The sequence below is a fragment of the Perna viridis genome, chromosome 3, assembly GCF_037379345.1.
Source record: "Perna viridis isolate PV_CMFRI_1.1 ecotype Kerala chromosome 3, ASM3737934v1, whole genome shotgun sequence".
In the NCBI taxonomy this organism is placed as follows: domain Eukaryota; kingdom Metazoa; phylum Mollusca; class Bivalvia; order Mytilida; family Mytilidae; genus Perna; species Perna viridis.
The window spans coordinates 23,632,774-23,657,455 of record NC_142447.1 but is presented as its reverse complement, the minus strand read 5'-3'; the positions used below and the strand labels follow the sequence as shown (position 1 = coordinate 23,657,455).

General features: G+C 33.1%; 2 pseudogenes across 1 annotated transcript; both read right to left on the bottom strand.

The window, feature by feature from the left end:
- Positions 1-1,497: 1,497 nt before the first annotated feature.
- LOC148621518 (uncharacterized) lies at positions 1,498-10,318 on the bottom strand (annotated as a pseudogene). The gene is made up of 8 exons (XR_015921199.1): positions 7,559-10,318; positions 6,264-6,287; positions 5,522-5,626; positions 4,956-5,056; positions 4,005-4,104; positions 3,440-3,599; positions 2,886-3,046; positions 1,498-1,686 (listed from the first exon to the last, which is right to left on the bottom strand). The product of XR_015921199.1 is annotated as an uncharacterized LOC148621518 (transcript).
- A 2,666-nt stretch (positions 10,319-12,984) lies between these two features.
- LOC148621517 (uncharacterized) lies at positions 12,985-19,175 on the bottom strand (annotated as a pseudogene).
- Positions 19,176-24,682: the final 5,507 nt, after the last annotated feature.

The following is a 24,682-nucleotide window of genomic DNA, read 5'->3' as shown; positions in this document are numbered from 1 at the left end:
GCTGGACTTAGTGCAGGTGGTGTTGCCATAGATGTCACAGCGGTACGAGTTCGAGTCCCGCGGAGGGAACGACCAAATATTTGCATCGCAAATTTGACAGTTCTAACATCGTTGGGAATTTTCCAAACCTTTCTATACGTTTGCATCTTCCCTGTATCAATTTCATCCGATTTCGCAGTGTAGTGAATAGAGTCGTCATATTCTCAGACGTTTGTTTAATATTGATTTGTTGTGACCTGCATCATTTACTTGATCCTCTATCCTACATAATAACATCTAAATGAACTGTCTCGTACTATCATACATCGTGTATTAAGTTACAGCCCTAGATTAATCCTACGAGGAGGAACGACCCGGCCATCGAAAGCTATATTGTTGCATAGCTTAGCTGGCCGAGTGATCTAGGGCGCTGGACTTAATGCAGGCGGTGTTGCCATAGATGTCACAGCGGTACGAGTTCGAGTCCCGCGGAGGAAACGACCAAAAATTTGCATCGCAAATTTGACAGTTCGAACAGACCGTTTTATATATATATATATATATATAGATTTTTTTTTTCACCTGAAGATCGTCTATGAAGACGTGAAAGTACTAGTGAATTATAAATATGGAACTTCTGGTTGTGTTGGATCTTTATTTGACAAATATATATATGTGTGTAGGTCATATATATTACTAGGACCTCGATATTTAAATACAGCAATTGCCAGTTGTATATTCTTGTTCTGGGTAATTGAAAACATTCGGGTCATTACGCTTACGAAAGAGTACGCAATCATATTAAGGTTCCCAAGATATTAGCGGAAGTCACCCGATTTTAGACCATATCACATTTGTGCCATTTCGGATGTTGAAAGTAAGCCAGAAAATTTGAAGACTTCAGTTTTTGATTTACAAACCTTTTCGTCACATCGCATTTCGTTTCTATTTATTTCTCTTGCGTTTTTTAGCAGCGCCAACATCCTGTGTTAAACCAGGGGTTGTGTTCTGTTTGAATTTTTAATTTAAATTTTCGAGTTGTTGGATAATACGAACCAGTATTTGATGCATTTCTTTTTGTTTGCTTTGTCATGCTTCTTGTGTGGAGCTATACTTAATTATTGTTCAGGTAACACCGAAGGGCAAAATGCATTCACGCACAAATCACCGTAGGTCTAATTTAAGAATAACAAGCATTCTAAAGGGTTGAAAAATCTTGTGTTTAATGAAATTATCAAAAGAAAAGTGGAGGTTACAGCGCAAAAATATTAATGCTATGAAATGAAAAAAAAAAAACCAAAAAAAACAGAGGAGTTCGAAAATCTGTGACAACAAAATCGCTGGACATGACCAGCAAACATTTTAATTGGTTTTATCGCGAAAGAGTTCAAACTAATTTTGCAACTCATAAAGATCACAGCGCAGCACAATTTTGTTCAAGGCGAAATATCAGATGCAACCAAATAAAATATGTATAGGGTACAGACTAATAATAATAAAAAAAAAACTCATCAGGGATTCATTTTTTGAAATTTTTATTTTGTTTTAAACATTGCAGACACTATTTAAAATATAAGAAACTGTAATGCTGTCAATTGATTCGTTAAGTACATCTCAGCATAAGGACGGTTCATCAGACAAATAGATGTGCATAGTAGATAGATTGGGAACTTGGTTCAAACATTCAAGTACTGGATCCATAAACGCCTGTCAAAAGTTGAAATAAATTGTTTTAAAACTAGCAAAACAAACTAGGAAAAAACCGTGAACAATGGTCAATAATTTGATACCTAACACTCCCCCATTTGACAACATGCAAACTTTGACCTAAAAATTAATTTGTATTAAAATCTAAAAACCTGAATGGGAATATATGTTATAAAGATTCTGTAAAAGTTTCATTAATTAAAATCAGCATGGAAGAAGGAATTACGGAAAAGAGATGGGTACCCCAGTCTCCCCATGTTAATGATACATGCCAAAGACCACGGTTTTGCTTTGTAAAACCTTCGACTTGATTTGGATCAAAATTTAAAGTAGGAGGTGCACAATATCAAAATGTACAAAAATAGTGTTGATTTAATCCATTCAGTAGTGTATGAGGACTAACAGAGTTGGTTACCCTTATTACAATATGGTCCCACTTACACACAGATAAAAAAAAATGTTTTATTTGTGTTTTTTCATAACATTCTTATAATTCATATATACAAAAGCAAGTAAACGTTTCTTTTTATTTATTATCTACTTCTCTAAATCTACTACAGACGTGATTTGCGCTTGTTCTATAGATATAGACTCGATCTCGATCAACCATTCCGAGTAACAATTTAGTTATTTAAGTAACTGTCTTTGTAAGAATCATGCAAAATCTGAAAAATGTGATACACCCAAAAAAAGGCTACATATTTTCATTTTTGTAATTAAGTTGTTTTATGGTTCTATACTATGAAATGTGTAATTATTCATTCAAACCTGCCCGCTCTTAGGAGATAATCAACATTGAAAATCCAGTAGATTCTATTGTATATGGGTGTCATTTACAGAGTTATCTCCCTTAAATTTGAAATCTAAAGTGCATTCTATATAATTTTTATCTCCTAAGAACACGAGTTATATGAAAACTGAATGTTAAATTTCTGTTTACTATGGCAATTCAAACAAAATATCAAACATAAAAATATGTATCCTTTTTACTCATGAATCACATTTTGCATGATTCTTAGCTGGAGTGATACTAAAGTCGTTATTTTTCTTTTTGTTTGTTTGTTTGCTTTAGTTTTACTTCGTAAGGATATGCTAAAATGTGCTTTCTAAATACCATAGTTTTAGTCCAGTTTACATGTTGAACATAGAGTTCATTTTCAAGCCCATTTATAAATATTTAATTGTGATTAAGATCTTACAGAAACAGATCTATGTGGAGGGTGCTCTATTCTTGGCGAGGTCAACTGAGTTGCGAATGCCCAGCCGAAGGCATCAAGTTGCCCGCTGTTATACAACAGAAACACTGGATAGAATTCATCACAACTCATGTCTCTTCTCACGTTAAACCAGTAATGGACACCTTGAAAAAAAACACAGTAAGGAAATGTCCAAACGCTATAATGTTAAATGTAGCATGGTATATACATGTACATATACCTTAAACAATGTTTCAAATACAGTTTCCTTTGCTTTTTTGTTGATTAAAAACTAAGCTATCAAGCTAAACCTATGTTTCCCTGGTTCGTTAATAAGGACATGCTTTAGTTCTTTCTCTGTAATAGTTACTGTGATACCTACATGTATGTAGATAGGTTGGTGAATATGGTCTTGAAAATCTGTAGATATTCATATTGGGGTTTGACCCCTTTTCGAAACTTTATAAACCTATTACATTTCTAAAGCCTAGTAGATGAAGGATCCAGCCTAGATAGGTAATACTGTTATCGACTATTATGTAAACCTTTCAAATTACCCATCGTATAGAAACATTTTCCTCGAGTCCAACGTGTCGCCGAAATATCAGCCTGATTACGAGTCGGCTATTGGGTCTGTTCCGTTTTGAATATACAGGTCAGTTCCAACTCCCTCAGTCTTGTACTGTTTATCGGATCTTCCAGTTGTACAAATTCTGGCTTAAAATTAAATTGATTGTTTTAGACTTCGTTTGACGTTTATCCACTTTATTATTATCCCATGTTGTTCATGAGATTTACGGTTACCGTAACGCGTCAAATAACTGGTAAAATCTTGCCGTCTTCTGTTTCCGGGTTTATTGTTGCTTTGCTTTGCTTTGCGCGTGCGTATGTGTGTGTTTAACTTTTCTATAATCCAGTTCTAATTAAATTGTAAATAGGTTTATAGTTCCGACATTTTTTTCCATTTCGTGTATATTATGTACGGTACTTCCTGTTGCTTGATTTCTTTGACGGTTCTGGCAGACGTGGTCATGTTTTTATATGTTGTTTATAAATAAGCAAGTAGTGGTTATAAATGATGCTATCCTTCATTTGGTTTTAATTTTCATTATTTCAACTTACCTGGGTCAACGAAGTAAGCGGATATAATATTTTGGTTGTTTTTCTTCACAAATGGGTGATTCGCCAGAAATCGTGACGGATAGGCATTACTGGTCGGCACCTGATAAAATAATTCTATCAATTGATACAACCATATTTTGTATAGAAAGCAAATAATTTTTATCGTTTCAATACTAAAATCTAGTGTTAAGATGCGTTAATTGTTTTTATGTGAATCGGCCTTCATACCAAATATGCAGCCAGATCTTCCTAGAGTGTCATCAGACTTTTGTTTTCATCTTATAACACGTATAGCCTGCTTAGGCACATGCAACGGATATGTACAATAACTAAAGTATACCCTTTGTATCAGAAAAGATATGAATGCAATTTAGACTTTGAAAAATATAAAGATCTGTAGGAAAGTTCAAACCTACAAGTAATTATATTAGTACAGGTTCATTCAAGAATCATGCAGAGGTTCAATAGCCAACATATTTTGGTCAACTTTGTAAATATTTAAAATGTCCCATTAGTAAATGAATAAAGATAATAGTATAGTTTGGGAGAGTGAAAGGAAAATGTTACTGGTTATAAAGTAATAAGTGGTAAAAAAGAGTAAAAAAAGCAAACTGGCGGGAACATGTTTCAGTTAAATTCAACATTATTTTCTCTAGTATCATTACTTTCGCAACCTTATAAAAAAATCCCATGAGTATATTTACCATGACAGAGGCGGATCCAAACATTCTGAAAAGGAGGTGTGCCAGACGGGTTCAAAATGGTGAAGAGAATTAGCGAATATTTTGGACTTGTTGTTCATTTCAGGTCATTTTTTTATGTGAGCGTGTACTTAACGTAAAATCCTAGATGATTTTAACCTCTGATTTGTTCTTAGTAACTGTACATTTAAAAGCACCCTTAAATTGTTGGAATATAGAAGAGCATTGATCAGATCATCGATATACCAACCACTGCCGATATCCCAGCAATATAACCCTGGACATCATATATCAATATCAGGGCTGTATCATTGTCCTTGACGTACCTCCTTCCAAGAAGGCTACTGGAATCTGAACAATAAATAATTAACAACTATTTCTAAATACAGGCAGGTGCCATAACATTACCAACAGTGATTTACTGACAAAATAGCCAAGCCCTTTTATGTTTTTAATTGATTCATCTTGTAGTTCTGTAAAAATGTGAGGTAGGTTTTTGAAAAGGAATTTGAATAAGACAGACATTCATAGTAAATGATTTAAATTTCTCGATAAGAATTACAGATCATATCCAAAATGTTTACTCAAATGACATTTGAAGTTCATCTTTGTATAAGACAATGCCCGTTCTCTTCACTTTGCTAATCTGTATTCTTTTTGAAGTCCATTTCTTATATCGACTGTTTAATTTTACACGGAATTACAACGATAAATTAGGATTTATGAAGTGTCAAACCAATTTAGACATCTTTTTTCAATACGTTAAAAATGTTTCGCGTAAATAACTTAACATCTTCATGAAACTTAAAGAATTACCTCCACAGTCTGAAATCTTCTGGAACCCTGCAACTCTGGCTTGACTCTCCTTCAGTGGCATGTCTGCTAAGGTGTACGTACTAAATGGATTGATACCCCATGTTACTGAAAGTAAACATGGTATAATGCCAATACCTGTAAATCGAATACATTTTGGCACTTCCATATCCCGTATTGTTAGAATTTTGACACATACCTTAAGGACTTAGGACGCAACTTCAGTTGAAATGCGAATCAGTTATTCGTTCTCACTAACACAGAGCATTGCATTGGCAACAATTTTTAGAAATTTGATATTTTTTTCTGCAAACACAGACATAAAATCAGACTTCACAATCAAATATCTAACAGGCATCTAAAATTGAAATTGGGTTTGAATGAAAACTCCTATTCATTGGTTTTGCCAAGTTTGCTTTAGTATTAGCATATATCCTAATTCTATATGTAAAGATAGATGACAGACAAAAGACGCTGAACGCCAAGTAATAACAAATGCTCAGATGAATAATTGTCCAAGTCATCTTAAAGGCTAATCAATACAAAATGACAATAGCTTGTCGACTAATGGGTTTTATTCAAAACCCAATTGCTACTGAAATATTTTATTATCTGTTTTGCATTTTATATATTATTTTGGACTTCCGAAGATGCCTTTTTAATGTCTTCAATTTATGGACATGTTTCCCTGTATATGGAAATCAGTTGATGATATGTACTACAATATTTTTATTATTCTACGCACCTTTGAGACTGTTCCATTTGTAATCTGAAAATATCACATAATTTTTAAGTTGAAATAAATCATATTTTACAAACCTATATCTTTCAAATTTTTCTTTCCACGAATGTCTGTTTAGCTAAAAACAAAGTTACTAAAAGTAAAACAATAATACACCATGGCAATAAGATGCACAAAATGGTGAAGATGGACACTTGAATCTGACCTACGTGTATCATAAATGGCTTAACTAAACTTTATCAAATAACGTGCAAAAACAACAGCAATTAACCCAAATATACTAGTATCTGGGACGGAGTATTTTTCCAAAGAACAAAGTCGACTGCAACTTTTATTACGATGTTAAAAGCGAGAGTTTTAGTAAGGATTTGAGAAACATGCACACAACATATTTCCTTTTACACCGAGACCAAGTACGTTGGATTTCCGATGTTCGATATTCGATATTCAAACTTTTCAATTTCAAACTGAATATCAAACGGTGAAATTTTAACATTTGATATTCGTTTGATATTAATTTCTGGCTACTCTTAAGAATGTAAACTCTAAATGAATATCAAATGAATATCAAACAGTTGTCTATTTCTGTTCGATATTCGTTTGACATTCTCTTCCGCGTTATATATTGAAAATAAAATGGATTTGATATTAAAATCCATTCTATATTCAATATATCACCCAGAAACGAATATCAAACGAATATAGAACAGACCAAACTCCTGTTTGATATTCAGTTTGATTTTAAAACCGTTCCATATTCAATATATAAACCGGAAACGAATGTCAAACGAAATCGAACAGCAAAAAATCCTGTTTGATATTCAGTTTGTTATTCAAATCCATTCTATATCCAATATATAAACTTGAAACGAATATCAAACGAATATCGAACAGAAAAAGGAAACCGTTGGATATTCATTTGATATTCATTAGAGTTTACATTCTTAAAAGTAGCCAGAAATGAATATCAAACGAATATCAAATGGTAAAGTTTTACCGTTTGATATTCAGTTTGATATTGAAAAGTTTGAATGTCGAATATCGAACATCGAATATCCAACGTATAGATAATTAATAATTGATAATTGATAATATGTTCTTTTGATTCCCTTTTTAGTTGTTTTATACCCTTAAATACATATAATTTGATTAGTAATTAATATAATAACTCTAAAGTTATATGGTGTCCTAACACATTCCTCCCCTCCTGACAATTTTAATCAATAATGTCTAACCAGATCGGAGTGAATAAAAAAGTACCGCTGCATTGGAGAATGTATGATTTCTAAAAATCTTACCTCTCGAGAAGAATCCATAGGAGTAAGTCGCTGCAGAAACCAACAAACACAGCTGAAGGTATCTAAACATGATCGCCAAATAATGGATGCCGGTTTGTTCGATTCACATACTACCAAATACTTATGTAAATTTCGACATATAAGACAAATTGAGGCAATTAACATATGAAATCTAACGAAAGTTACTTCCCATGTTATTTCAAGGGTTTCCGGAAGGTCATGCTTATCAAGTGTGTAGCAAGTATATATATAAGTAACAAAACTCAAATGTAAGTTAGTACATTAACATCATATTTGTACTAAAAATTATAATGAAAACATTTTGGGGCTGAAAAAGGGTAAAAGGAGGGGGCGGTGATACCAACACTCGTGAAGGTCTACGGTTAACCAAAACACGAAATCAAATCATACGTCACACGATTCTTGTGCATGACATCGTAATTTTTATATAAGCACAAAATTCTTAAAGAGAGCTAAGCTGGAACGTTTTCAGAACACATCACTATTTAAATATAAATGATATCTAAACTGGACAACGTTTTCGATACGCTACCAGCAATTTAAGCATTATCTAGTCTTTTTTCAGTACCACAATCTTTTTATATCCGATACTATGATTTCAAAACACATTGTCAGTGTCACTTTCAGAATCTTTTAAGTACTATAACAGTAAATAATTTAATTTCAAATGTAACACACTTTCTTATTGGATACAAAATTGTCCATCTTCTCATAGACCGAATTATGTTATGTGACTATGAAGTCAACAACCTATTTTGATGATTTACGCGTTAAATTTTGATACTAAAACCAACATAATCCACAATATACAAAACAAAAACATCAAAATGTAAATACAGACGAAAAAAATACATACTGATACAAAATAAGGACATAAGTGCCCAAAATTAAATCTGTGACATATCAAAATATACGTAAATATGTCTGGTCTTTGTCCCTGGATTACATTCTTTTGATTACCCTATAACCTTGGTTCCCTTGGTTACTCTTTGATTACCCTATAACCTTGGTTCCTTTGATTACTCTTTGATTACCCTATAACCTTGGTTCCTTTGAATACTCTTTGATTACCCTGTAACCTTGGTTACTTTGATTACTTCTAAACTTTATATGCATGTCATAGATATGATCTCTTAAGCAGTACATCAGAGTTTTCCTTCCTAATTTCTGCATCCATTGTTTCTACAAATTCAGTCATGTCAACAAGTAAAGTTATCAATATATCATCATATTCCTACATGAAGAAGCTGATCGATTCTTGGATTTGTAGCACGTCAACTATTGAGTAGGATATTTTCAATTTTTCCTTGCTTCTATCATATCATTACAGTTCAATATTAAATGTTTCACGATAGCAATATCAAAACAATTGCGCAAGATACATCGGCTATCTTTGATTGCCATACACCCGAGTTTTACAAAAAAGTAAGTTTTTCTTTCAATTAGTGGTTTACTGATGCGAGACGTAGGAGTATGTGCTGTGTTAGTTTGTTATGAATTTGAAAGTATCTGTCAAGTTCTGGTCGGTGTTCCACAGAATATTTCCAATTTGATTCTTTGCGAATTTCTAATGACTGATGCGTAATTTTAGACCACAGTTTTTTTTTCCAGGGATATAAGTGTATTGAATATAACATTTGAAAAACGATAACATATCGTATTTCATTAAGGTTCATAATAAGTTATATGTTACGGAATCCTGATTTATGTCACCACTAAGTATTTGACGCAAACGAAAGTTAAATATTTGTTTATGTATTGTGTCGTGCTTTGCTACATAACCTTCCAAAGAACAGAAATTTGAATTTATTAATAAGTCCCTTCACTGACCATAACCCAATGGTACTGATGCACGCATCTGTTGGTGACCGTTTGTCGAACCTTAATACAAATTTTGCCCTTACCGTTGAGTCTGCTCTTACATTTCTGTTTCTGTAGCCGTTAATTTACCCCAAGTTTCACATGAATAAGTGGCTGTCGATAAGATAATACGCTTCCAAATAATAGTTTTTATAATAGCTGACATACAGTTACGGTTCAGACCAATGTAAGTTCTTTTTTAATTATTTGCACGCGTTTTTTAGTTCGTTAGATGTAGGTTTTTTTTCTAGATGAGTCAAGTAGAATCCCCACATACACAACATTAGATGTCGTATGTATAGTGTCATTTCCAAGCTTGAATAAAAGTTCAGAATCGTTACGCTTGCGTGATTTTGAGGATCCAAAAACAAACAATTGTTTTAGAAGCATTGTATTTAAGTCTCCAAGAGCGTATTTTTCTACTACATTCAATAGTGTCTGTAAACCGTATTTAGACGTGCTTTGCAGTGTTGTATCATCTGACAACGAAATCGACGGAATATAAAGATTGCTTAACATGAAGCAACAGTTTGTATCGGTAAGTTGATAAATCAGATCATTGATGAAAAGCGAAAATCCCCATGCTGACATCACCCGCCCCTGCCCGACATCCTGTTGAATGGGAAATGTTCTACTGGTCCTAGAATTATATTGAATATGTGCAGTGGCACTTATGTATGAAACGCAAATAATTTTCAATATTTTGCCGTTGACCCCAATATTCTAACCTTTATGTAGAAGTCCATCATGCGAAATGCGATCGAACGCTTTTTCGTTGTCTAAAAAGGTGGCATAAACCGTAGAGATTCTCTCGATATAATAGCTTATTGATTCTTTTAATGTGTAGATAGCAGGAATCGATCCCAGCCTTTCCACAAAGCCAAACTGCAGACTATGAGGTACAGTGTTATTGATTTGTTGAAGAAAAAAGTTCAATGCGATAAAGTAACAGCTTCTCGAATAACTTTCCTACTGCAGATGTCAATGTCACTAGTCGATAACTAGTAGGAATGGTTTATCTTTATTATTGCTTTTCCACAATGGGATAATTATTCCTTGACGGAACGGTATTGGTAAGTATTCCATTTTTAGAATCAAATTGTACAGTATGCACAAATATTTAAAACTTTGTTCGCCGCCATATATATCAAATGTTCATTCGTAAAATAGTCTATTTGAAATAACCTTAATGCCCGTGGTGTACACTTAAAAATGACTATTTAGTGTTCACCACGCGATTGAGATTATTTCTCGTTATCTATGAAGATTATTTGGACTAACCAGTTTTTTTCCCTCCATCTCAATAGTGCTATGAATTTATGTACAATCCATATAGAATTCAGACACTGCCTATGGTAGAGGTGATTTATGGTATAGAAACGACCCACCAACAAACGATGATTTTTCGTTCTACAGATGGTATATTTTACACAACGATAGATCTTTCAGTATTTTTAATCTGCATTTTTGAAAAAAAAATAAATGGAAAACATATTCATCTGCAACTAAAATTAACCAAATCAAACAAAATAAAAAAAAAAAGACAAATCTTGCAAAGTGCCAATTTTATAAACAATTTTTTATATTTTTTTCTAGAAAGCACTACAACAGGATGAAAAACTAAAACTGGTTATGTTGTATGTAACTGTTTCTGAAGTAGAATTATAAGTGATTTTGGTCGATTTTTGGCTTGTATGAATCACTTCTTGTCTGATTTGTATAAAGACATATTACTTAAATTCTCTTAAACGAATATTTTATAACATGACTAATTGTCCCTGGAATATATTCTTTTGATTTCTGCTGAATCTTGGTTCCCTTGATTATTCTCTCTTACACCACAGTAACACATGAATATGTAACATTGCTGTCCACAATTTACATGTTTACAGCGTTACCGGAAGAGATTATTGATATAAATATTTGTTCGAAACAGTCAAGGGGTGAATGTCCTGCATATACCACAAAACAGACAGACATATGATCGGAAATGTGATAAAAACCTTAATTGTGTATCGTACAGCATGTCCCTGAACTAATTTTATAATGGGCGGGGATTGTGCTTAATGTGTGTTGATTGGTTTAGTATGCTTTAACTTATTGTAAGACTACTGCCATTAAAACATTTCCCACAAAACACAAAAAAGGACAAAAACATGTATATGAAGTTGAAATGAAGGCAAACTGATATTTGATATATAAGCTTTTTTTAATTGTAAATCCCTGTTTTTAGTGTTCTGACGATTATTCTTTTTGGTAACATTTTGTCGTAGACGAATTGATCGACCTTTAAGTTTCAACATGAATTTTGGTCTCCCTTTTTCATTTCAATTTTACCCTAATTCGCATAAAAAATGCTCCTTTAATATGACTTGTTGCCTCGTAGATTATGATGTATTTCTCTTTTTTCAGACCAGTTTTCTTTAACCAGTCTTAAAAAGACAAGGATACAAAAATTACACCACTGGGAATCATTTAAAAATGCATACAAATACCAAGTGGAACTCTGAAGTAAAGGATGATTCTTGCCTTGAAAAATGGTAGGAACAAAGTACAAAAGACGAAGCACAATCCATAATGAATTATACAAACCTTATAGCACGAATTCGTCTAAAATTGGAAGTGAACTAATGTGCAACGGAAACAACTCACATTTCATGCAAGACACCAAGTTGTGGAATTAGGTAAAATCGGAACGATATATTTCAATTATCGAGGTCGTGTTTTTACTCTGAAAGCCTACACTCCGTGACGGTTAATCAGATTATTGTAACGATCATAGAATTCTGGTCTATGGAATTGGAGTAACTGTCTCTGTTTCTACCTAGTCTATTGAATTGAAAGACAAATACTCTATCAGCTGAAACTGCTTGAATATTACTACGTGGGAATAGAGAGTTGACAATGGTAAAATCGAAGTCGTCGCGATTGTAGTGTAGTTGGAAAGCTGCCTTTTCCGTTTTTTTTTTAAATTTAGAAATGAATGTCGAGGCAGACTTGACTGTGTCTGTAGTTTTCCATCGTGTAGATTCGATAAAGCGAGCAACGTAATCGAGATTTATTAAGTGAGAAATAAAAAAAAACTTTATCGCAGAAATAGAAGTTAAAGGACGATGCCAAACTAGTTGCTTTTTTGTTGAGCGAATGGTTGATAAGGGCCGCCCCAGTATGAGCGTATAAAATAGATCGACACTTAGAGTTGCATAATCGGTGACTATTGTGATTTATTTTGCTTTTTGAATCACGGATACAGCAAATTAACATGCCTATAAAAATTGTCGAAAGAGTAAAAGGGATGATTGGCATATTTGGTATTAGCCTAAAAATTATTTTTCCCAAGTTTTGACTCACTTACCTGTGTCTCATTCCTTTGCGGAAAGGCATCGTTGATTCTATATTTTTAGTCTTTCCTTACGCTTCGAATGTTGGATTGTAAAATAAATATTATACTATTATATTGGTGTATAAATATAATTTTATGCTATACTACGACAGAAAGCGATATCAATGCATTCTGTTAATTCTTGTACTTCCATATTTGCTGTTGTAGCTCGCAATTTGTCTGTTTAGAAATTTTCCAACAAAGACGAAATTGAATTTGTCGCAGTAAATAGTTTCAACAAAAATCTTTTTAAAAGTTACAATTAAAACACTTAATTAAAAACATTAAAAATCAAAACAATGTCTTTTTTGACATATTACTAACATAAGAATAATCACATAAATATACTGCTTGTTTTGTATAATTCAAATAACTGCTGCGAAAAGATGTATGCACCAGTTCTTCAGTTAAATATCTACATAGTACATATTTTGAATTCGGTGTCCTTCTGAATTTTACCAAAAACATTCTTTTTTTTTCAAGTGAGTAGTTTAATCCATATATTAGCATTTAAATAAGTATTTCAAATCGGAACTTGATAATAATGTTGATCTGTTATGACTATTTCTTAAATGAATTAACTCTAGAAACCTGTCTTTAAAATCAACTTTAAAATACAAGATATACGGTTGACAAAGTTGTTTCTTCCAAACTACAAGTTGAATATCAAAACAGGACCATAGTAATTCCCAACCAATAGCTGATTCTTTGTTTTATCAAAAAGTAAGGCATAAGGATTCTTGATTCCATCTTTCTGAGTAAGTAACGTTCTGTATCTCTGTCCATCTGATGACATCACTACTATACTGTGGTTATTGTGTGATGCAATGTAAACGTTGAAGCTATTATCAACTGCTATACCGGCTGAATACATTAACACTGATGTATCATTAAGCTTCAATTTCTTGTCACCTTTCATTGTGTAGCAAGTGACGGTGCCTGAAGAAGTTTAAATATATATGTAATCCATATAAAAGGTACAATCGATCCAAAGATAATTTGTCGTATCTTGTACTATTGAAGTGGTAACGCTGCTGGATATATCTACTGATAGGACACATTTACCAGGAACACAACAAATCAATCAACCGTTGCGATATTATACACCCTAACTCCGGCCTATATTAATTGACCTCTCAACAGAACTTGTAACAATGTTGATTACCTTGACACCATTGTCACCAGATACAGCAATGATCTTGTCGTCTATACCTGTAACATCCAACGGGATCGACGACATTGGTATCTCTTTTTCAACTTCACCATTTGCATTAACTAGTGTACTGTTTTTTTTATTTTTCGTCAGCGATCACCATTTTGCAATTCGAGCAACGAAAATATCCGTGTATTTTTAGCTCTTTATTTGGTAATTTGACTTGTGATTTACTGAAACCTTTATATCGTCAATTGTTACCAGTGGTGGGGATGCCAAAATACGGACCTGGGTTTCTTTGCCTGACTTCATTACAACGGACAATAATGTAAAATCTTCCGAAATTGATCCAAACGTTGATACGTCATGCAAGATATTGGTTATTTTTTTGTCCCATTTAAGTTTAATTGCTACTTGCTTCTGATTTCCGTCATTGATCATGCTTTGAACTAAGTTGGTTTCCTTGGCAACTTCTGTTTCCATGGTTTTGCAGCCGAGATAGGTCTGTAGGTCGGAAGCGTACAGCTTCATTGCATTCGTATCTTGTATACTCTTTTCTACCCTTTCGAACCTTCGTTCAAGATTCTCTATTTCAGATTTCAATTTAACTGCGTTGTCTTCAACTTTCTTGTTTAAATCTTCAAAAACATGCCTTTCAAGTTCAATCAAGTGACTTGTAATCTGTAAACTGGACTACTTGTTGTTTTATTTTCTCTTGCTGATCGTGTAATTCTTTAACATTGGTCTTGCGGTTGCCGATGATCATCTGAAGGGTGGTCTTTAGATTGTTAAGGCTCTCCTCAACAGACCGGAGAAGAGTTGATGTCTTTGCTTTCTGGACAATATCCTCTAAAAGCAAGAACTCGTTGCTTTACTGTGATGACCCGAGCTAGAAATACATGCAGGGCAGCATAGCTTGTCGTGCTTTGTGCAGAGGTTGGTGTTTTCATCTCATGCTGATCACAGAATGACTTAATATCCAATGCAGAATCTGGAAGTTTTCTATAATGCCTAATTTCTATTAATGTATGATGCTTTAATGACTTTGATACTGAATGTATAGTTTGAAAACTCACGCACAATTTCTCATCGCACTTTGAACACCACTTTATGGATTTGGATGTTTTGTGCATTGCATCACAGATGTCACAGTTGTCATTCGGGGAACACGTGGCAATTTTTTCTCTCTGAAAATAAGTGTGCATTTAATATGTAATTTAAAATAATCCCAACTTGATGTATTGATAATGGGCACGTAGTCATTACCTAATTTGAAAAGATAAAAGCAGCAAAACTAATGCTTAAACTAGAGGTTCTAAAGAGCTTGAATCGCTCACCTGGCTTGATAACCAACATTCTATTTTGTTTTTAAAAGTGGTCATGTTTTTTCTTGGATAAAAATTCCTATAAATCATACCAACGGAATAATCATATCAATTCTCATTGAATTATGTCCAGGAGTTTCTGAGGAGAAGTGTTTTCAAAGAAATAACATTAAAAAGAACGCAAAAACGTCTAACAGGGCAATTACTCCAACATGGTGCAACACAACTGAACACTTTTACCCCTTGTCAGAATTGGGCTAAACCTAACAGTTTTTGAAATATATGCAAAACTCTTCTGACTGACCCCTATGTTCTAATTTTACTGACGGCAGCCATGTTTTCGACGGATGAAATCATAATAAAAAGTCTATGCAGAACACCCTAAGAAATATTCATACCATGTTTGGTTCTAATTGGTCTAGTAGTTTCAGAGGGGGGAGTTCGAATAAATTATTAACGACGACGGAGGCAAGTGGCGGCAATAGCTCACATGGCATATTGGGCCAGGTGAGCTATTTAGGGGACAGAGCACAGTCGACATCAAACGAAGAAGCACAAACCTTACATAAAACGCTAGAGTCCATGTGCTTGGCAGTGAATAATAATTCTGACTTCTAGCAAGACAATTGTCGTGCATTTGATTCAAAATGTCAAATCACACTAAGTCTGAAAACGTGTTACAATGTACTATATGACATAACTAAAGATTGTAGGTAAAGGTTTGTAATCTTAAATTAATGCAATCAGTATTAAGTCGGACATTGGATTTAAACAAGATCTTTTATGTCGCTATAGAAATTATATACCATTAAGTAATTAGGACAATCTATAAAACGCTTTGATACATGCATCGTTTATAAAAAGGGCAGTTGGAGGAATTGATTTTTGTGACAAAGAAAGTGATGTCAATTTTCAAACGCGCAATAGGCCGGTCTTAGTTGTTACCTATATGTTTACACAATACGATGAGTTTAAAAAAATTCAGTGTTATAAACAAAGAGGTAAGGAGATGAAGTATTCGTATGCATAGGGAATGACAGAATATTACATGTACCTCTTACCATGTTTTATTTGTTTTCTTATCGTAAAATCGATCAAGATTTAAATGTATGCAAACTATATTTGCAATCTACAAATTATTATAAAGCACTAGATCATGTCCACACCGTCTCACTGTCAATCGAGAGAATTGTACATGAACAGATAGATAATATAGGTCAAGTACTACAGTTTGATCGTGAGTGATCGTGAACAACTAATTAGGAACCTTTCAGTTCATTTTGTTACTTTCGCAACAATTACAGCAAAACTGCAAGTTTTGGTAACAAAGCAAAGGTGTCTGTCAAAATGATCAGCATTTACATTGGGTATGAAGTTATTTTTTCAATTATTGTGATAAACCGCTTGTCGGGAAGTGCAAAAGGCAATTAACACTTCGCGTTATACAGGTTATCATGGAAGTGAACACATTTTGTTAAGATTTCTACAATTTTCCTCCTTTATGCAGTCAATTAATGATTAACAATATCTTTTTTTGAAGAACATTTAAGATGTTGTATCTTTTGTTTCTTTTTTATTTTGATAAACTATATAAAAAATGACCAAATTATACCTACAATAATCATGAAGGAGGCGTTTTAGAATGTCTTTTTTAATCGTGAACGATGTACTTGATTAAGTGTGCAACTGCAAAAGATACGTTGGTGTCTGTTTAATTTAGTTTAAACACTGTCCCATTCTAAATCTTGATCTAAATTCATCTTTAACCACTAAAATTTATTATAACAGAGCTGATGGGATCATTTTACATTTTTAAAGTTGATCATCAGTTTTGACCAGGGATTGTTTACATGGCGTACGTGTATAGTTGCATGGAAAATGTATTGCTTGTAATGTTACCTTTTCTCGCATTTGAGATTAAAATCAATATTGTGTTTTTGTGCATTTTGTTTCAGCTTTTTCTAGGTCTCGAGGTAGATTGGATCCCATCAAACTTAGTCAACCCAAACCAACGTCTAGTACTCCTATTTAGCATGTAGTTGATTTCTCCAAACCGTTCTATGTATATTGGTCGGGTAATCAAAGGTAAATTCTACCGAACCGTTCCATGTATATTGGTCGTGTAATCAAAGGTAAATTCTAGGTGGTCGACATTTCTTACTGTTTTCGGAAGGAAAAATAGACTGCCAATGGTTTTTTTTGTTTTTTTTTCCGAAATTAGCTGAAATGTTGTCTCCTTGGCACTTTTTTTACTCCGTGAAACATGTGTACAACATATCGAAATCTGCAATACATATGTATTTTTGTATTTTGTTAACTTTGCACAAACGAAAGGTTTTTATTTGCTTTGTAATAACAGTGGAATGAAAAACAAAGATGTATTTCAATCGATAAGCCCGTGTGAGTTTCATAGCAAACAAACAAATAAACAAAATTAAATTTAATTGACAAAAAAATAACACAATATGCATCCTTTGTCAAGTGAATTTCAATATACTGCTTATCAATTGTCCTAAATTGTTTCTTTTACTTAGCATAGCGACATTGTGTATTCCTTCCAATTTATATACTAACATCGAAATGTTTATTTCGAATCAGGACATGAATGAAATCTTTAACTGTAACTTTATGATTTTATTAACAATTTATGATTTTGGAATAAATGAAAATAGACTAATCGTGGAAAACGACATTTTTACAAAAAAAAAATGGTCACAGTTAAATTCAGATTCTACAAGTGTCTCTGCCCCTCAGGTGACAACATTACTATACTATGGTTAATGTGCGATGCAATATAAACCTTGGAGCTGTTATCAACTGCTAATGGACAATTAATAACAGATGTATCCTTAAACTCCCATGTCTTTTCACCTTTTATTGTATAGCAAGTGACAGTGTTTGAATATGTTGAGGTATAGATATTATCCCTATAAATGCCACAGTGGCACCACATATAATTGGTCGTATCTATTGTGGTGATGATGCTGCTTGATAGATCTACTGACAGGATACCTTTACCAAGAACAAAACAAATCAGGAACCCTTTGTAATACTTTAAACCAAAGCAATGACCGATATTTATTGACTTCTCAACCGAGTTTGTGGTGGTGTTGATTATCTCTATACCTTCATTAGTGGATGCATCTACGGTACTGTCGTTTATAGATGTGAGGTCCCACGGCCCTGACGACATACGTATCTCCTTCTCTATTGTACCATTCTCGTTCATTAATGTAATATTTGATAATGTTTGATTTGCAATGGCAATATTGCCCCTCAAAAAAAGTAAACATCCGCGGATTCCAAGCTTTTTATGTTCTATTTTGACTGTCGATTTCATTGTTACTTATATATCGTCAATGGTTACCAGTGGCAGGGAAGACGAAATTTGAACCTTGCTTTTTCTGTCTAACTTCATGACAACGGACATGAATTTAGAATTGTTCGAAATAGATCCAAACAAGGAAACGTCCTAAAAATATCTGTAATTTTCTTGTCCACATTGAGACGAATCGCTAGTCGCTTCAGATATCCATCACTGACTATGCTTTGAAGTAAATTGGTTTCCCTGGCAACTTTTGCTTTCATGGCTTTGAACCCGAGATACGTCTGTAGGTCGGAAGTGCACTGTTTTAATGTATTTGTTTCTCGTATATCTTTTTCTAACCTTTCTAAACTTTTTTCAAGTTTTTCCTTTTCAGATTGCAATTGAATTATACTTTGTTCTACTTTCTTGTTCAACTCTTCAAGAATATGTCTTTCGAGGTTCATCAAATGACCTATAATCTTCTCCTGAACATTATTTACTTCTTTCTTTATTTTCTTTTGCTGGTCATGTATCTCTATAACATTAGTTCTACGGTCATCTACAATCATCTGGAGGTTAATCTTTAGATTGTTTAGGCTCTCTTCAACGGACTGGAAAAGGGTTGATGCTTTTGCTGTCTTGATATAATTATCTAGAAATAAAAACACGTTGCAATCACTGTGTTGACCTGAACTGGAAATACAAGCAGGACACCATAGCCTGATATGCTTTGTACAGAGGTTGGTGTATTTCATTTTATGTTGAGCACAAAAGGACTTTACATCAAATGTAGGGTTTCGATGTTTTTTCAAACTTTCAATAAACAAATGGGTAAACTTAAGTAGTCATTAGTACAAAGGACCACTTAACACAATAATAACCTGCTTCTTAATACAATTTATAATACAGCACAGAGAAATTCGTTTAATAAAGAAAGCTAAAAGAACATAATGAACAGTTGGAAGAAAGTCAATGGTGAAATTATTTCCACTTTTTTGGTATGAGTATTAATACAATAGGAAAATGTAATATATATGGCCTTTATGGCTAAGAAAATCGGTGATCCCTTAATTGGCATAATATGTGCTTAATGTGAAGATTCATCTAAATGAATTGCCAAAATGAATATGTTTTAGGCGTGACAAAGTGGCAAAATTGCAGGTTTGAACGAGGAAAACTCAAGGGACAAATATATAAAATACAATACAATCACACAAAAACCAATCGCTCCTTACTATTTCGGTCAATCAGCGCCTGAAAACTCTTTGTAGAGACGAGAACTATTTTTTCACACCTTACACCAGTCAGGAGGTGTGAAAATCGATTAAAATTAGAGAAATGAGTAGTCTGGGTGGCTTTCCTCCCTTTTGGATGCTCGTTCGAAGATCAAGTCCAGCCAAAGAAGAATAATATCTACATATCTTTATTTTTATCTCTTCCTTACAAAACGAGTAAACTATAAATATTAGCATATATATCGAGAAGACAATGAATTACATGTACCATATCAGTATACACATATTCTGTTCTTATCTTGTTTCCAAATGCAAAGATAAAAGATACAAACATACATATAGTAAAAAACGTTTTTTATTTTCATCTTTAAAATTGGTTGGTTTACTAACCCTTGAAACCATGAGGTAAAAGGATTAACGTAGAACAGGTGATATCTGAAGACAACTTATGTATATTGATTTAAATAATTAGTTACAGGCTTCGGCTTATTATTGATTTTAAATAGACATTCTTTTTAACTGTCTATGGTCCATTTTATTTCTTTTGTGTAATGAAAAATTCTTTAAAAAACAAATTTTCACCAGAATTTATTAAAATTTTGGCAAATACATTTATACCATCATACGAACTATGAAACCATTTACTGAATAAAGTCCCCATGCAGTAAATAATTCTATTGTCCCTAATGCAGTTTTCAACAAATAAACCCCATTTGGTGTAGAAGTGCTCAATTAAAGGCAATCAGAAACAATGTGCTCTGGAATACATTTGGCTTAACATGTTAATGTGTGGCTTTCGTTTGGTATTAAGGCAATATGTTATCGGGACAGATTTTGTCCTCACCATGACCTTTTTGCCATTAAACTTGACCAAAAAATAATCAGAATAACAAAAAAAAAAATGATATGTCTTATGGATAGTTTCTTTTACGAGATATTTGATATTAAAAACGTTGACTTTGGCGAGAAATTTATGTAGGTATAACTTAATGAAAGGTGTCTGTTGAAAGGTATCAAGGGAACTATAAAGTTCGAGCGAAAGTCAAAAGAACATATTACAAAGATAAGGACTAGACATGGAAAATAAACACACATGCAAAAGAACATGTACAAATAAAACAAATAAAACAAAACAAAAACACGTACAGCGAAACAGTAGTAAACGAGCAACCAGAATCATGATTGTAAATCATAACCTTTTGATATTGTCTAATTGCGTGTTATTCCGGTTATTATTTGTTCTTTGTTGTGTGTGTCTTTTTTCCAAGAGTAAATGTCTGTCATTTTGTTAATATGTTAATACAACTCCAGACTACAATACTTCAAGCATTTTATTGATATTGCATTACGTATCTACCAATAAGACACCTTTACCAAGAACACAACATATCAATGTCTTGTTGTAATACTCAAACCCATTGATCATTCGTCCAGTATCTCAAAATCTTCAAAAATGTATAGGGTGATGTTTATTATTTCCAAACATTTATCACTGGACACTGTGTTTATCCCTTATCCAACGTGAAATTGCTTAAATTGACATATGTTTCAAAGTCAAAACCCATGAAGTATATATGCTTCATTAAAAATGACATATTTGATATTTTCTGTTCAGTTCTATCACAATTGATACTCCAGCAGCTCTTTTGAATGATACTTTTTTTTCTTAAATGAATTTGTAAAAGTTCAAAACATTATTATTTTGGCTTATTTGAAATATAAGATACTGTATAAATGTAGTGTGTCATATAAAAGTTTGTTTTATTTACGGTATTTTGAAAACAATGGCAATAAAAGATGAAATAGATGAAAACCTACAATTCCGAAAATCACCTTTCTGTGATTTTGTAATATCTGAAATCCCAAAACGAAAACCACAGCCTATGAATTTCGTAGATATGTTTGATATATCATTATCTTCATTATATTGCCCAAATATGCGTTTTACAGTGATGTTATGATGTGAATGACCATTTTCTTTTATATTAAAACCACTTATCTTAGGGATAGAGATTATATCTGAATTTGAAAAAAATTCTTAGATAAAAATGAGTTTGTCTAGGTTTCAGAATGTAGAAAATATAATTATCCATCGAATGATAGCAAATTGGAGATATTCCCATCGTACAATAACTTTCATAGTCGAATTTATAAGTCTTTTCATTGAAAATTTGAAAATCACATTTTTAGCAATATTTAATAAAACCGGATGATGAATATTGCCACAAATCACCAAAAGAAGAGTAGCAATATCAATTGCGATAATGCTATACAGAAAATATCAAATATGCCATTTTTAGTGAATCATAAATACTCCAGGGGCTTTGACAATGAAAAATATGTCAATTTAAGTGACTTCCCGTGGGATAGGGGTAGTCATTTCTTTCCTAAGCAAAGATACTCCAGGGTTCATATTTTGCATAATATGGATATATTGAATAGGTCAAAGAGACAACAACCACTGCAGCTGGCCAAAAAAATAATATTATTCACAGGTGCGGCGAAATTTTTGCCCCTATAGACTCCAGTAACATAAAAGAAAACTAAAAGTGAAAACGAAAGACGACATACAGAGGCTGGTAATTCCTGACTTGGAACAGGCGAACAAAAAGCGGCAGTGTAAAAGTACTTTGGCGTCATCACACCCTCTCCGTTTTAAACTCTGGCCACTGTAGAAATCATATTACACAATTAAACACACATAACAAACAGATCAAAAAGGTCTAAGTCTCTTGTTAAAACAGAAATAAGAAACTGATTACAAATGCAAAAAAAATGACTACTACCAGTTAACTGACGTGCCATCTCTGAACCAGTTTAAACCTACGAAAAGTTATGTTCTCATCGCATGCAACGTTAGAAAAAAAATGCCATAACGATTTGACAACACTATCATAACTGCTTCCCTTACGAATTAGTCTATTCAACGGTTAAGTCATTTTATTGTGTGAGTATTGAGCTTTCTGTGCTTTGTAAAGATTATTACCATAAAATATAAGATGGGAAAAACCCGCATGAAATAATCGTTTACAGTTATATCTGTATTTGAGAATGAGTTTCTTGTAACGGTTGAAAACTTTTGTGGATGTTTTTCGAGCCTCCGATGTCAAAAACCTTGATATTATAATTCCCTGGTTATATAAAGATCAACCCAAACTTTGAAATGTCCTGCAAAATATCAGTATTTTATGGTCCCATTAAAGTTTAATTGCAGTCCGCTTACGATTTCCGTCATTTTTTCCATGCTTTGAAGTAAATTAGTGTCCCTGGCAACTTCAGTTTCCATGGCTTTGCACCCTAATCACGTCTTAAAATTGGAAGCATACTTTTTTGTTGCATTCGTTTCTTGTATATCTTTTTTTACCTTTTCTAAAGTTTGTTCAAGTTTCTTTATTTCAGATTTCAAATTAGTTGTTTTCTGTTCTACTTTCTGGTTTAACTCATCAAGAATCCGCTTTTCTAGGTTAATCAATTTAACTGATATCTGTTTACGAAACTGAATAACTTCTTTCTTTATTATTATCTTGCTGATCGTGTACTTCTTTAACATTTAACTCACGGTCGTCGATAATTATCAGAAGGTTGATCTTTAGATTGGGCTTTCTTTAACAGTCTGAAAAAGGGGTGAAGTTTTTTATGTCTTCACAATATCGCCAAGGACCAAGAACTCGAAGCAATTACTATATGCTTACCCGAAATGTTTATACATGCAGGGCAGCCAAATGTGTTATGCTGGGTGCAGAACACCCAGAAGGTGTTTGTGTATTTCATTTTATTATATTTATCACAGAAGGCTTTCGTTTCTATTGTAAAATTTGAAAGTTGTCTGAAATGTTCAATATCTATTACCGCATGAAGCTCGATAACTTAGATACTGAATGGTTGCAATGACAAATTTCACAGAGATTTTCCTCACAGTCAGGACACCATTTCACTGCCGGTGATTTTTTGTACCTTGCGTCACAGATGTCACAAATATCGGATATCGTTTTGGACGCCATGCTATCCTTAAAAGTATGTTTAAAATATAACTTGGATGGAAGCGAAACAAGTATTCAATGGACCACTTCACATATGAATATAAAACATATTAGTAGTAATAAGACATACACGGCTTCCACACTCTTCAAAGAAGAGACACTGTAAAAGTAATAATTTTCGCAGTGTACTAAGTTTCTCTATTTTCGGACCGGACAGAAAAGCAGGAAAATAAGTACCATCAAAATTTATTTTGTACCCTATAGAATGCATATTAATTTTGAAACAATGAACGTTAATACCCACGAATGATGTTAGTGAATAGTTCTCTAGTGGTATCAATTTTAGACAAAATTCGAAAGATCTTCTGGAAACCCTCAATGCGTGATTATTATCGAATTATAATACCATCAAGACATATGATTTTTCAACTCATTGTACTACTATTTACGATCTACAGTTGACTCAAAAGCATAACACATCGTTGTTACTCTAAAAAAAGATGGAACTTCTAGATACAAATACGTAGTACTTGGTACAGATTATACATACTTTTTAAAAAAATGACCAAATCATCTTATAAATATACAGAAGCAAATGAACACTACAGACAATATGTAGTCAGATTCATACCTTGACCTACTCTGGGAGATCGATGGAAAGAGAAATCTCATGACCAAACCTAACTACAAACCTGATGACTTTTCAGTCAGTATTGTCAAATGTACGTACATATTTGGGAACATAACATCAGGACCTGCGTATGGAGTTTTCATATCACAACTAATACGTTATCTTAGAGCTTGTCGTAACTGCGCGAGCTTTTTATAACCGAGCACAGAATCTTATATATATGCTTCTAA